The sequence below is a fragment of the Phasianus colchicus genome, chromosome 5 (genome assembly GCF_987193195.1).
Source record: "Phasianus colchicus chromosome 5, bPhaCol1.hap1.1, whole genome shotgun sequence".
Lineage (NCBI taxonomy): Eukaryota > Metazoa > Chordata > Aves > Galliformes > Phasianidae > Phasianus > Phasianus colchicus.
The window spans coordinates 11,447,668-11,460,695 of NC_143440.1; positions in this window are offsets into that span (position 1 = coordinate 11,447,668).

Genomic DNA, 13,028 nt, shown 5'->3' on the forward strand with positions numbered 1-13,028 from the left:
TGCCTGCCCAGCCTTTGGGCGAAAGCTTACGTGGGCAGTGATTGGAAAGGAACTGCAAACTTGGCATGGCGCAGGTAGGTGGGGGATCTGATTCACATCACAGTCACTTGTAACACCTCGCGGGCGTGAGGCCAAATACTTTCATCTCCTCTCACAAGCCGAGCAGCCTTAGCTGGGTCAATATTTGCAGTGGAAGGTCTCCAAGCGGCAGCAGCACGGCAGGATATAATTCAGGCTAAGGTTGCTAAGCTTGCTCTGAATTTGCAGACCAATTTCAACAAAAAGCTTAAGGAACGTGTTGGTTTTCTTGAGCAGTGATCTCTAGTTAAAAATAATGCACTGATAGATAACGCTAAGTTTGAAATAAGGATCCTTGCATATGCTTCAGCCCATTTTGTCAGTCGTTGGAATGGCCAAAGAGTTCAAGACTCAAAAATAAATACAAGCAAAACACAGTTGTCCCCTTGTCACTGAAACAAATCCTAACTCATATATTGTCATTGACATAAAAAAGACCTCATCAGGACAAAGAGACTCAATGCTACAGCCTGCAGCAAAGATACCATTAATGAAATAAATCACATCATTCACAACCACGAGTGCTTCAATTTAAATGCAAAAAGTGGGGAGAATGGGACTGTGTGTACTTGAATGAAACAGTACAATCTGTATCAGTGCACTGCACATGTCAACACGGCTCACACAATGAATAAAGAGGAAATGCAGCACAGTCCAATAATTTTTACCAGTCTTTTGTACAATGAACTTTTTCTTATCTCAATATAAGGTCCACGTGCCATCTATTCTATCAGATTGATCCCCTCGTGAACAAATAAAATTCCACAGGAAAGATAAGAATGGGAGCTCATCTATATTGCTATCTCCTAAGGTTACTAGGCAAATATTTTATTAAATATTTGATGATCTGGGGCTATATAAGAGTACAGAAGTGTTTTTCATTGTAACAATTGAACTAGTTTCTCCAGCTCATATTAATTTTCGACAAATTTGTTTTCTATCTGAGGGGGATGCTTTGAACAGGAGAAGTTCTGAGTTGGAGAGATGCGATATTCTCTCTCCAATAATCCTGAGTTAGCTGTGGACTGGGTCTCACCCAACGTGAATTTGGCTATTTATGCATTCGTGCTGTGAACACGGAATATGTCAACAAATAATGAAGTCTTGAAGATCTAAGTGAAAGCTGAGGGCACAACACACTCAGGAAAAGATGCCATCGTTGAATTTCCTGATGTAGGAAGACTCCTAACATGTTCTAGATGAGGAGAGAGAATAGGAAAAACACTATCAATTCTCACTGCCTTGTCACCAGAAGGGATCTGCTTTTCATTGTTCCAGTAGACACCTCCAGGAGCATGCTAAAAGCCTCTGCCCCTGAGTAACAGAGCAGCAAGGAGCACTGGTATGGCCACCCCTCCTGCCATCTCCAAGGCAAGATTAACGTTTTACCTGTGTTGGCTCTGGATTACCTGGAAAAATCGGTAATAACAGAAGTTGGTTTAAAATAAATAAAGAGCTATGATTAAATGAATATATATGGACAAGAAGTCTGCTGCAAAAGAGCCCGATTCAAGATACAACGTTTTAAATTGCTGTGATATCGCAATAGGCTGCCTAGGGATGTGGTGCAGTCAAAATCCCTGGAGGTGTTCAAGAAAAGGGTGGATGTCACACCGAGGAGTACGGTCTGGAGTGGTCACAGGCATTGGATGATGGTAGGACTGGATGATCTCAGTGGTCTTTCCAACCTTAATGATTCTACAGTTCTGTGAAATAGTCATTCTGTACATCAGTCCCCGTCTATATCACAGAAGAGATGCACAGTTGTACAGGATATCCAAGCAGGAAGCCCAGAAGCAGAGTAAGAACCAAAGAGCTTTTATGTCAACAAGTAGACTTTCTTCTCCTCCCCTTTCTTCTCCTTTGCACAAACACATTATGCAGTGCCAAAAAATAAAAAATAAAAAAAAAAAAAGGAAGGAGGAAAAGAAAAGAAAATGGATCAGTTGAAGCCTCCAGGAAAGATAACCTTCAAAGGAAATTTAGCGGAAAATTGAAGAAAATAGAAGCTGAGATTTCTCTTGTACCTCATGGCTACAGAAGCAGATAAGTAGGAGAAAGGGCTGCAAGCAGCATTGCTCCTTTTTGTGATGAGAGAGAAAGCCCCAGATACATGCAATCAATTCCAAAGGGAGAAAGATAATGAGAAATTAGAAATGCCCATGAATAGGTTTGAAGTCTGCTGCTTCTGGACACGCAGAGCTGACATGAACATGTGATTTCAACAGAGAGAAGGAATCCAACGATCCATGTGCAACACGCTTAAAACCCACAGGAATGTTCAAGAAGACTTTAAAAAAGTGACCAAAGTTATCAAACCACCACTAAGCTTTCAGAAACTTTTCCTGTGAATGAGTAGAAAATGACTTTTTCATATAGAACCCAATGAGATTGTGGTGCCCAAGCACTGCTACGCTACAGACCAGCAATTCATACACCCTTCCATCAGACTTTTGCTGCTTGCACAGGGGAGGGAGAATCTGGAAGACAACCAAAAAGAATCATAGGAAAAATCCAAGGCAGAGACATTGAACGTTGCTATTTCATTTTGTAATTATCAGCAATTGTGGGTATTTTTCTTTTAAAGCAGAATTCAGGCTGACCACCGAACTTATAGAGGGGTTGGTGAAGAACTCCAGCATGCCTTGGGCTACACCACCCTGATTTGGCAGCAAGGAGAAAGATCTACATTTTCTTTGCAGTTTCTGGGCTTAATGAATTTCCTTGTTACAGCAGTGTGTTCCCAGTATGGGAAAAGCCTGCTGGAGGGGAAGAAGGCATAGAACAAAGCACAGGATTGCCTTTTTCAGGGCAAGGGAGGAGCAGGAGGCAGGCACTGCTGGCAGTGCAGGCGCTGTGCAATACCCGCATCCCCCCCTGCCTGAGACCACAGCATCCCACCTCTGGGGACCCCCTGCTACTCGTGGAATTAACACGGATCCCAGCAGTGGGGATCTTCACAAAGGGTAGCCATGGAAACACGGCACTCCTACCAAAATAATAATTTTTTTTAAAAAAAATGCTTTTCCACAGCATTCTACAGCACCGAGGGACTTGCTGGCTGCACCTCGTTTTTTTTTCTCTCATTTGTTTCCATTGTAAACGAGAAAAAATGAAGCGTTTGCAGCTCTAAGAGATGACATTTGTGGGTGACCTGAATCTTTCCAATCAGTCTCTTTGCAGATGAGGTGCCTGCTGGGAGGAGTGGACCCGCTTCCCATTTCCCAGCATCCTTCCGCAGATGCCGGCCTGCGACCCGCACAGGCAGCAGCCTCACGAAACAAATAAATCTTTAAACAATCAGCTATAGATTAAAAAGCCTGCGAGGCTCCCCAGCGACCCCAGCAGAAATAAGGCCATTACAGAGCACGCTGCAGACTGGTGGTGCAGAAAGTTGGGCCGCTGGAGACACCCACTCATATTTGATGCATGGGTAGAGGTGAAATGGGCTCACCACCCTCAGACTCTTCAGGGATTTGCTGCTGCTGTGGTGCTGACACAGCCACGCTTTGCTGATGGCCGAAGGACCAGAATAACGGATGTGCAGCAGGCAGAAGGCACTGAGGTTCAGTAGCAGTGCTAGGTAGAAAACTGTGCTCAGAGCTTGCTGTGCCTGCTCTCAGAAGTGCTACAGAGCACCTCCATCGCTGGGTTCAGACACCAGTGGCACCAGTGAGAGGATGCTTGCTCTCAGCTCTTCCCTCCGCCCAGCGCAGCCCTCAGGGGAACTGCCATCACTTCCCTGCCTCCAGAGAGCTGTCGCTGCTCAGGACCCCAGATGCATTTGTCTTGCAAAAGAAAAACAATTGCATTTAAAATGTGACGATATCTCAAAGCCAACTGTCTGTGAAAAGGAGCTCTGCCACAGGACTTCTACTTCGCACGAGCATCAGCAAAGACCAGGCCCTTTTTTATTAAAAACAAAGCAAAATCATAAAACCAACAATGTGGGCACATAAATGGATTTTCCCCTACAGCTGACACTGAATCTAAATTAAACTAAATTGTTTTCATAATTTGCAACCTCTGGTTTCTCCACAATCACCATGTTGTGAAATGAGCAGGAACAGCGAGCATATACCCATGGGGAAGAATTACATTTAGTGACCCCATAATGATCTAGGATGAAGAAGATGCAATAAAGGAACCGTAGTATTCGTTAATGAATAAAATCAGTAAGAAAGGAAGAAGTTAGAGATAATGAGTGGATATAAAATTCGAATGTAGGAGCTGCAGGCAGAAGTAGCCAGTGGTTTTATTCCAGCGATGGTCTAAGCTATAAAACACTTCATTAGAGACAATTGCCTTCTGAAAAAATCCCCAAATTCTCCATTTGCACAATGTTGGACAACAATACTCTGCCTTTAAACTACTATGTAAATATATGTTATTAGCCATTACAAATGAAACACATTCTGCTAAGTACTAATATCAACCTCATTTGATTTTTGAGCTGCTGCTTCCGTCTGTTTTCCTTTGCGCTGCTGAACTGTCTTTCTTTTGACCATCAAAACAAAAATAATCTCTCAGCAATGCTGCTTTCTCATTTTTCCATCTGCTATTCATCCAGGCCTGTTGAGTGCCTGCAGAGGAGAAGTGTAAGCACTTGGAGGCCACCTCACCCCAACTCCCAGCCCCAGCAGAGGTGACGTCGGGGAGATCAGGGTGTTGAAAGCTATGTCTGGCTGAGGTTTGACCATCTCCAAAGACAAAGACTTCAGAGTCCCCGAGAACAACTTGTTGGAGTGCTTAACCACTTTTCCTTATAGAAGGAATTTCCCTTCCAACACACAACCCTCCACTGTTTCATTCTTACAAGCCTTGCTTCTCAGAGAATGAGACAACATGTAACACTGGGTAAAGAGAAGACAAAAATCATGTGAAGCTCGTATTATCATTCAGATAACCAAGCCATAACTAATGGCACAGCACACCATGGTCCAAACATGCCTAGAACACGTTTATATGCATACCACTCCTGTCTTCAAAAAACTTATCTAAGATTCAAAAGGCAATCTTAAGGTGGGAAGAGCTCATTTAGCTAAGGCATTCTGGCTGAAGTACAGTTTGAGGAGTACTGTTTGGGAAAGGCAAGCTTCCATCGCTGACATAGCTTGCAATAATTAAATTGTGGCTGCATATTTCCACTTGTGACTGAACCGTACCAACAAAGGCTTTGAGTCGTGTTCACACTTTGACATGCAGATACAAAACCAGGGAATGAGCTTCAGCCTGCTCCAGCATCATTAAAGGATTCAATATTCTTTACGTGCGAACTCTATCCTGCCTACTTCACACTCCTACCCTTCAGGATTAAATATATGCTTGCTTCTAGTGAATAATTACATCTGGCATCCAAACTTGATTGTTTTCTTAAACTATCAGATATAAAACTATCGGATAAAGCTGAGGAGATAAGGATGACAGTGGCCATTTCCTTCAGCATCCATTCAACTTCACGAGGAACACACCTCCATGCTCTTATGGACTAAACAAACCTCCATCAGTGTTACGAACTGTTAGTTCATAAAGTTAACAGCAACATTATCATCATGCCTTAAAAACTCCTCGCTGCTAATTAAAGAGCATAACCTTCAGTTAGCTAAATCAAAAGCACGTCCCTTTCTTACCTTCAGAGCTACCAGTTAATAAATGTCTCAGTGATCCATTTAATCTCTCAGCAATCTGCTGGATGAAGGATTGCTAAGACATTTATTCTTCAAAATCCCATTAGTATCTGATAAACTCTTTCAGATGAATGGTAATTTTGAATGATTCACCTGAGCAAAACAACGAACCCACACTTCCAAAATGCCATTGGGGTGAGGTCAGACAGAGAATGAGTCTGCCAGTGGAAATGAGTGCATTTGTCTCCTGTCACTCCCTGACTTAGAGCACGAAAAGTACTCCCATAAGATTACTGGAGAAAATGGATTGATTTTTAATTTTCAAGAAGTTTTCAAGGAATTTAGAAGAACAGATGCTTTTAAAACCCTTTGAGAGCATTGCAGGCCTGCATGTGCATGGGAAACTACACCTCCTGGTGCATTTTCGTGGTGAAGGAGAACCCAGGACCACCCTTCTCTGGTGTGTTACCACATCACGTACAGCTGCCAACATCTGTGTAAGCAAGCATAAAGTGACTCTCAAAATATACCACAGACTTCTGCAGAGGCTCTTAACCCCCCTTGGATGAGGGCTGCAGTGCTTCTGTACAGAAACAGGCTTTCCAGACCAAATCAATTGCAATACCTTCTGGATTTGCACACCTAAAGCAAATCAAATGCGTTCATTTAAAATTCGACCCCGCATTAATCCTCTTTAGCAAATTTGGGACTGAAGGTTGGTTTCATAGACATTGGCTAAGGCCCTGGCAACAATACAGCCAAGAATAAATGCTGCTTACAAGTGGGCTAATTGATATTATAAAGAATGCATTAGAGGAGAAATTGGTTTCAGCAGTCTTGCCTGGCTATGAGTTGCTTGTTATGATGGTTGCTTTCAGGGTTTGGCTGTAACTGTTGCCTTCCTCACCTTGCCTGTGCCCCTCCAAGCAGCAGATCATTCTGCTCGAGATCCTCCACTTGATCTCAGATCCACTCATCCTCATTCTTCTCTTATGGGGACCACAAGCCCAGCCCCAGCCACTAATCTTACATCCTCCAGGCTTCAGGAGGAGTAAATCCTGCTTTTACTTCTAGGAAGATTTGAGCTGGCCATGTCTGCAACACCTGCAAGTTCCCATGCCACTTCAGGACCAATCTTCAGCAAACAACAACTTTCCCTGCCTGCCATATCAACGATTTGACAGACTAGTCCCACATCCAGCACAGAAAAAGCTTGAATTAACACTATGTTATAGCACAACTGGCATTATAGCACAGCTGCACAGAATGCCATACTTCCTTGGATGCAAGCTGCACAGCTGAAATAATCATCAGGCAGTTATTCTCAAATTTAGATCCTGTTTTCATCCATACTTAAATTCTGCATATAAAGAACTAATACAAAGGCCCATCTGTCTAAGCAGTCACTTAATTTCCGAAAGCTGAGTTTTAATGGAACTTCGAAGGGATGGGTATCTTTTGCCCTGCCATAAACACCAAAATGGCTTTTGGCCATGAGGACATGGCATGCACAGCAGTCAGACACTGCCATTGGGTAATCTAGGCAATTCAGCTGGGTTTTGAAATGGTTCCATGGAGACTGCAAAAAGGAATGGCATCAATTCAACACACTTTTTAGGTGACTTATGAGCTTCATATGATAATCCATAATGTTAGAGATATACCATGTTTAAGGCCATCATCAAAAGACGTGAAAAGAGAAGCCATAATACCCACTTACACCACCCTGGAAAACTCACGTTTTATCATGGGATACACAACATAACTATGTTTCAATCACTGTCATTCTCATTTGTTGTGTTTTGGACAAGATGGTTCTGAAAACAAGTACTACCACAGCTTCAGATGTCCCATTTCTAAGCTCCCAATTAATTAAATGCAATTTCAAGTTGCCTTAAAAGCTATCATTCACCACAAAACACAAAGTTAAAAAGCCAGACATGGAATCCAAGTAACTGTAATGATCTTCAAGGCTGGCAAATATTCTCTTATGTTAGTATGATTTGGGTGCTTCAAGAACAGAGGACCCCAAAGGATTCCTGAGCAATTCAGGGATATGATTTTTGTATATTTTAAACAAAGGTAGATATGGGGTAGTACCCCTCAAAGCTAAAGGAGTCAGCTTCCTCCCAGAGCTTGACAGCATCTAATCAATTCAGATCAACTAAACAGGTTAAGGGGCATTTAAAAGTTCCTTGGAAAAGACTCAGCTTTACAATTCTTCCCTTTTACAATGGCTATGGAGCCCTTCTGCCTTTTCTTGGGCATAATGTATGCCAATTTGCAGATTATTCTTAAAACTGAATTCTCTAAATCAGCTCAGGTTTTACAACAACAAGCAAATGTGCAGCAATACACACAGGATATAGAAAATTATACTCTTTCTTGAGATTGAAAGTATTCAGTTGCTTACAGCCTTCTCATCATTTAGGCTGAGAAAATTACATGAACATCAGTAATGGCATTGTTTCAACTTCAAAGCTGTACCTGTGGTTATTAGGAATTTTAGTGGAAAACACAATTATAATTGAAGCAAAGATCTCTTGAACTGCTTACACACAGGGGAAAGGCAAGCGATTTTTGGGAAGCCTTCCTTGCGTTCTTGTGTTATTCATGCATTCACAAAATTATTAACATCTGTCACCTGTAATTAAAAATAATGCTATTATCCAATCTCTGTGTGAAAAATGTGACGTGTTGGAATTCTGGAGGGTATCTGGCTTTCCTTAAAGTTACTCACAAACATTCTGTAGCACTTCAGTGCACAATAGAACAGACAAAGAGATTAAGAAGTTCCCAACTACAGAAGAAATTCAACCTTCAAGAGTTAAAGATTGTTTTGAATCACTGGGTTTGATCAAATTTATAACTGCTAAGATCTTTGTAAGGTGATGTTTCTTACTTGTAGTCAGAAAGGCTGGATCCTATAGATTCTGTGTTTCCTCCCACACTTATCCAGATTTCTTTTACTACCGCTACATTTTTTTCCTTCTGTGGCTTTGCGTTCATCATCACTTAAGCAAGATAATCTAAATCTGAAAGCTTTCTGATTTACACCAGAGCTCTCATCGTCATACAGCTGACAGACAATCTGACCGAAGGAATGCAGAAATGTATTTTGTTGCACTGTTCATTTTAAATATTACGAGGTAGAACAGATATTCACGTCTGCCACGCACGCAGCCCAGTGCAGTTGCATCCCAACATTTAATCATGCAGGAAAAAGCAACGAAAAACACTTTCTTTGCCCCAAAGCATGGCCGTACTTCAAGGACTGCATTGAAGGAAAAGAGCAGCAGTTGGAATCAAACACTGATAAGCCGTAGATTTGGACTGTATCCATTAGCATCCAATTTTTGAAATACTACATCTTGAGAAACAGACATCCTGCCAACTCTATATAAAGGCACGGGCCGTTACATAAAGGGTATGTGGCACACAGTGGGAGAAGAGAACTGGTTCAGCTGACACGAGGGAAGTGAGAGCCACACATTCAAGGGCTTCATCGCCGCTAGAGACATTCTTAAAGATGTTATAAAAGTTCAACGTTGTGCTCCACAAAGAGAATGCTAACCAGTATTACAGTGGCAGAATACAGTTATAGAATCGTAGAACCATTTGAATTGGAAGGGACTCTTCGAGGCCACCCAGTCCAACTCCCTGCAATGAACAGGGATGCCTACAGCTCCATCGGGTCGCTCAGGTGGGAGCCTTTGAAAAAGTTGTTACAAATTGTGGTAATTTCCAGGTAAACTGGTAATGCAGATATATGTTCGTAACACAAAACGTAGAAGTTAAGATTTGCAGCTTTAGTGTTCATGTGCTTTAATAATTATAACTTGGGAAACCTTATGCTTCCAGAAGAAGAATATATTTGTTCAGGCTTGTATTTTCATGCCGTACAATAACACAGGAGGAATTATCTGGAGCAAGCACAATTCCTGATCTTTCAGTTAATTAGCAAACACATTCCAGAGTCTCACATGATCCAAATTTTCCATAAATAATACGCTGAACTGATTAACTGATAAATGTCTTCATCTGCTGTCAGCATCTGCATGCTGGGAGAACAGGTTTCTCTGGCATCCCATACCTCTCTCCAACTGACAGTGTTTCTACGGCAACGTTCACATTTATTAAGGCTGGATATAGGATCACTGCTGAACTTGTATGCCTGAAGTGTAAGTGAGAACAGGCGTAGGAAAAAACACCTGTTCTGACTTACGGAGTAGGCATACAGACCCTGCAATAATTATATCCCCTGTTAAAGATGGATTAACATAGCATCACACACTATAAAATACAAGCATGGAAGCACTGACAGGCCAAACACCTCGAGGTTTGACTAGCTCATTTTCTTGCATCCTTCCTCACTGGTATCAGATCTCTACATAACACCGCACAAATGAAATGAGCTGCTCCAAATGGCAGTTTTCAGATATTTTGAAAGGAGCAAAGAAGTTGCTTAAGATCTAATAGATCACTGCCTGGAGAATAGTTCCCATCCCAAGCTGCCCTACATTGAGCAGCATCCTACACACAGGCCTGAAAGTGTGGGATAACAGCCAGAGCAGGCACCACTGAATGGGACAGAAATGACACAGGTAGTGGTTGAAATGAATCTTGGGCACTAAGTTGGAGACCCAAAAAGAATTCACTACTCAGTGGTACAAACTTCTGCACACGAACAACTCTTCCACGTGTTTCAGCTGAATCTGGTTCACTAACACCATGGAATTCGATAGATATTGGGAAGGATGACAGATTTAATCTGAAAAACAATTAAAAGCAGAGATGTGGATGAGCATGCAACACATCACCTTGGTTTTGATAGTGCATGAGAGCTGCAGATGCTGCTAACATTAAATATTTAAATTGAAAAGAGAAAACCATGAAGGTCACGGGGAATCTCATTTAGAGCGAAGTTTCTCCATGTTATTTAAATATTTATGTATTCTCCTGTAATAAGTGTATGGCTTAAGGACAAGTCTGCGGCCATCACTCTTTACTCCTGTGTCTGCAGATGAGTGGCAGTGAAGTTATTCTGAAAGATGAGAATGAGAAGTCATCACTGTGTTTTGAAATTCAAATCATTTCCACATAACAGAATGGCTGTCTAACCTTCCTAACTACACAAAGTAGGTAGCGTTTCCAAACCTCGGAAACAATTAACAAACATAGCAGCATTCTTACAACTCCTGCATGGTATTATAAGGCCTTAGAAAAAGCAGAGATGTTTAATGGAAAAATGCCAATATGGCAAAGTAAAGCACCAGAGCTGTGAGCAGACACTGCAGGGAGGAACTGAAACATCAAACTGGAACCACAGTGTGAATGAGACATGGGAACAGAGAGCCCCACTAACTCTGCTATTGCACCAGGATTGGGACAGCAACAGATTGACTGTTATTCTTCCCCTAAATGAAATTCCAGTGAAAGAAAGAGCAAAATAGGGGCATGCAAGGGACGGATACTGTGCATTTTATAGCTACGTGAATAAGTGGATCATTCTGATGAAACATGCCGCACTGATACAAACAAAAACGATGGGCATGGTGGAGTGGGTTAAGGTGGCAAGCTATAAAATATGCCACGAGAAATGAAAACAGAGCAGTATCAGAAATACCTCGTGAACTGCACTGAATATTTGTGGCCTCAAACATTAAGTTGCCTAGATCAGTATTACAAGCATACAGGCAAAGGCACGGCTAGAATTCTGTGTGTTTTGTCAGTATCCCTCTCCTGATGAACTCATCGCCCTGACTTTCAGACAGGAGACCCTCCCTAGGCCAGCTGTACGCAGCCAATCCGTCCCGTTGTGCTTCAGTAAAGCACAATCTCTAGAGACAAGCCAGCAGTGAAACAGATGCAGCACGTTCGTAAGAGGAGCTGCCAACATCAGAGCGCATCGGTTATGCATCGCTAGGCAACCCAAAAACACACACAGAAACCCACCCCACTGCAAGAAACCACGAGGACGGGCCAAAGCTACACAGCATCTTTTTTTATGACAAAACCCGCACATCTCCATTACTTCCCAGGTCCCTGCTGATGATTTTCAATCGAGTGCTTCTTATCACTTGTGAGACAGCACCCTCTGCTGTAACAAATCCTACAGAGCCCATTCAATAGCAGTAATATTCTCCTATGGCCTGATTTCCTTTTGTTTTGCATTACCTACCCTTATGTTCTATCCTTTCTATTCCAAATAGAGATGCTCTGAACTACTGAGGAATGTGGCAACCTTGGTGGTAGGTGGTTGGACTAGATGATCTTAGAGGTCTTTTCCACCCTTAATGATTCTATGAATCTATGAACCAAAATCAATTTCTAATTTGAGTAACTGAGCAAAATCTCAGCTCATGTGCAATTGGATATATCAAAAAAGGAGATTTTCATTCTAAAGTACGGACAGGAAGCAAACATCTAACTCTAAAAAACATATTCAAGCTACTGGAAAAATATGCACACCACACTGTACAAGACCCATTGTGCAAGGGAGCCAATGGAACACATGACAGATGGAAAAGGAATCCTGATGTCTCCGCAGCTTGTGCTGAACAGGTGCTTTCTTGTCCTTGTGTAAAGTCCTGGTAGCAAAATACATCCTAATCCAAGTTATATTATTTGACCCTTTCGGTAGATATATGAGTCATGTGCAAATATGGTTTTCTGTTCTCCAAACAGGACTGCAGATTATGAAGCAGGACTTTGATAACAGATACTGGAAATCACTCTTCATCTTCAAAAACATCCTTTCTTGGCTGTGGTCAGCAACCCTATCTCATCACGCCAGGCTAGGAGCAGCTGTTATTACCATGTCCGCTAGCACACTGCTCACTGCAACCTTTTGCAGAGATGAAACCATTCACTGCAGTCCCAGGACTTTCTTCTGTCTTGGTTTGGCTTTAAACGACTGGCAAATAAAATCTTCCTCTTTCCCTGCCCATGAAAAGCAGCTTACCTATACATGCAGAACTTCCCAGGACAGCACACACAACATACTGCTGTAAATTATTTCCCTCCCACCCCCCCAAATTCTGAAGTACTAAGCAAGTAAGATCATACTCGGATTATCCCCACTATTTCCTTGTGATTCTGGCATAACTTCACAGGAGGCAACACAACCACTCTGAGTTCCCACTGCTGTGGGATCATGCAGAGACAGAACCTCATTAGCAAGGCAGATCTGCATATTCAGAGCTTCAGCTCTTGCTGGTACCATGCACGAGTTGGAGCTTTCACTAAAAAACATAACACCAGAACCAAAAAGGCATTTCAAAACAGGCAAACCTCACTCAGGTCACTCAATAAAACCATACT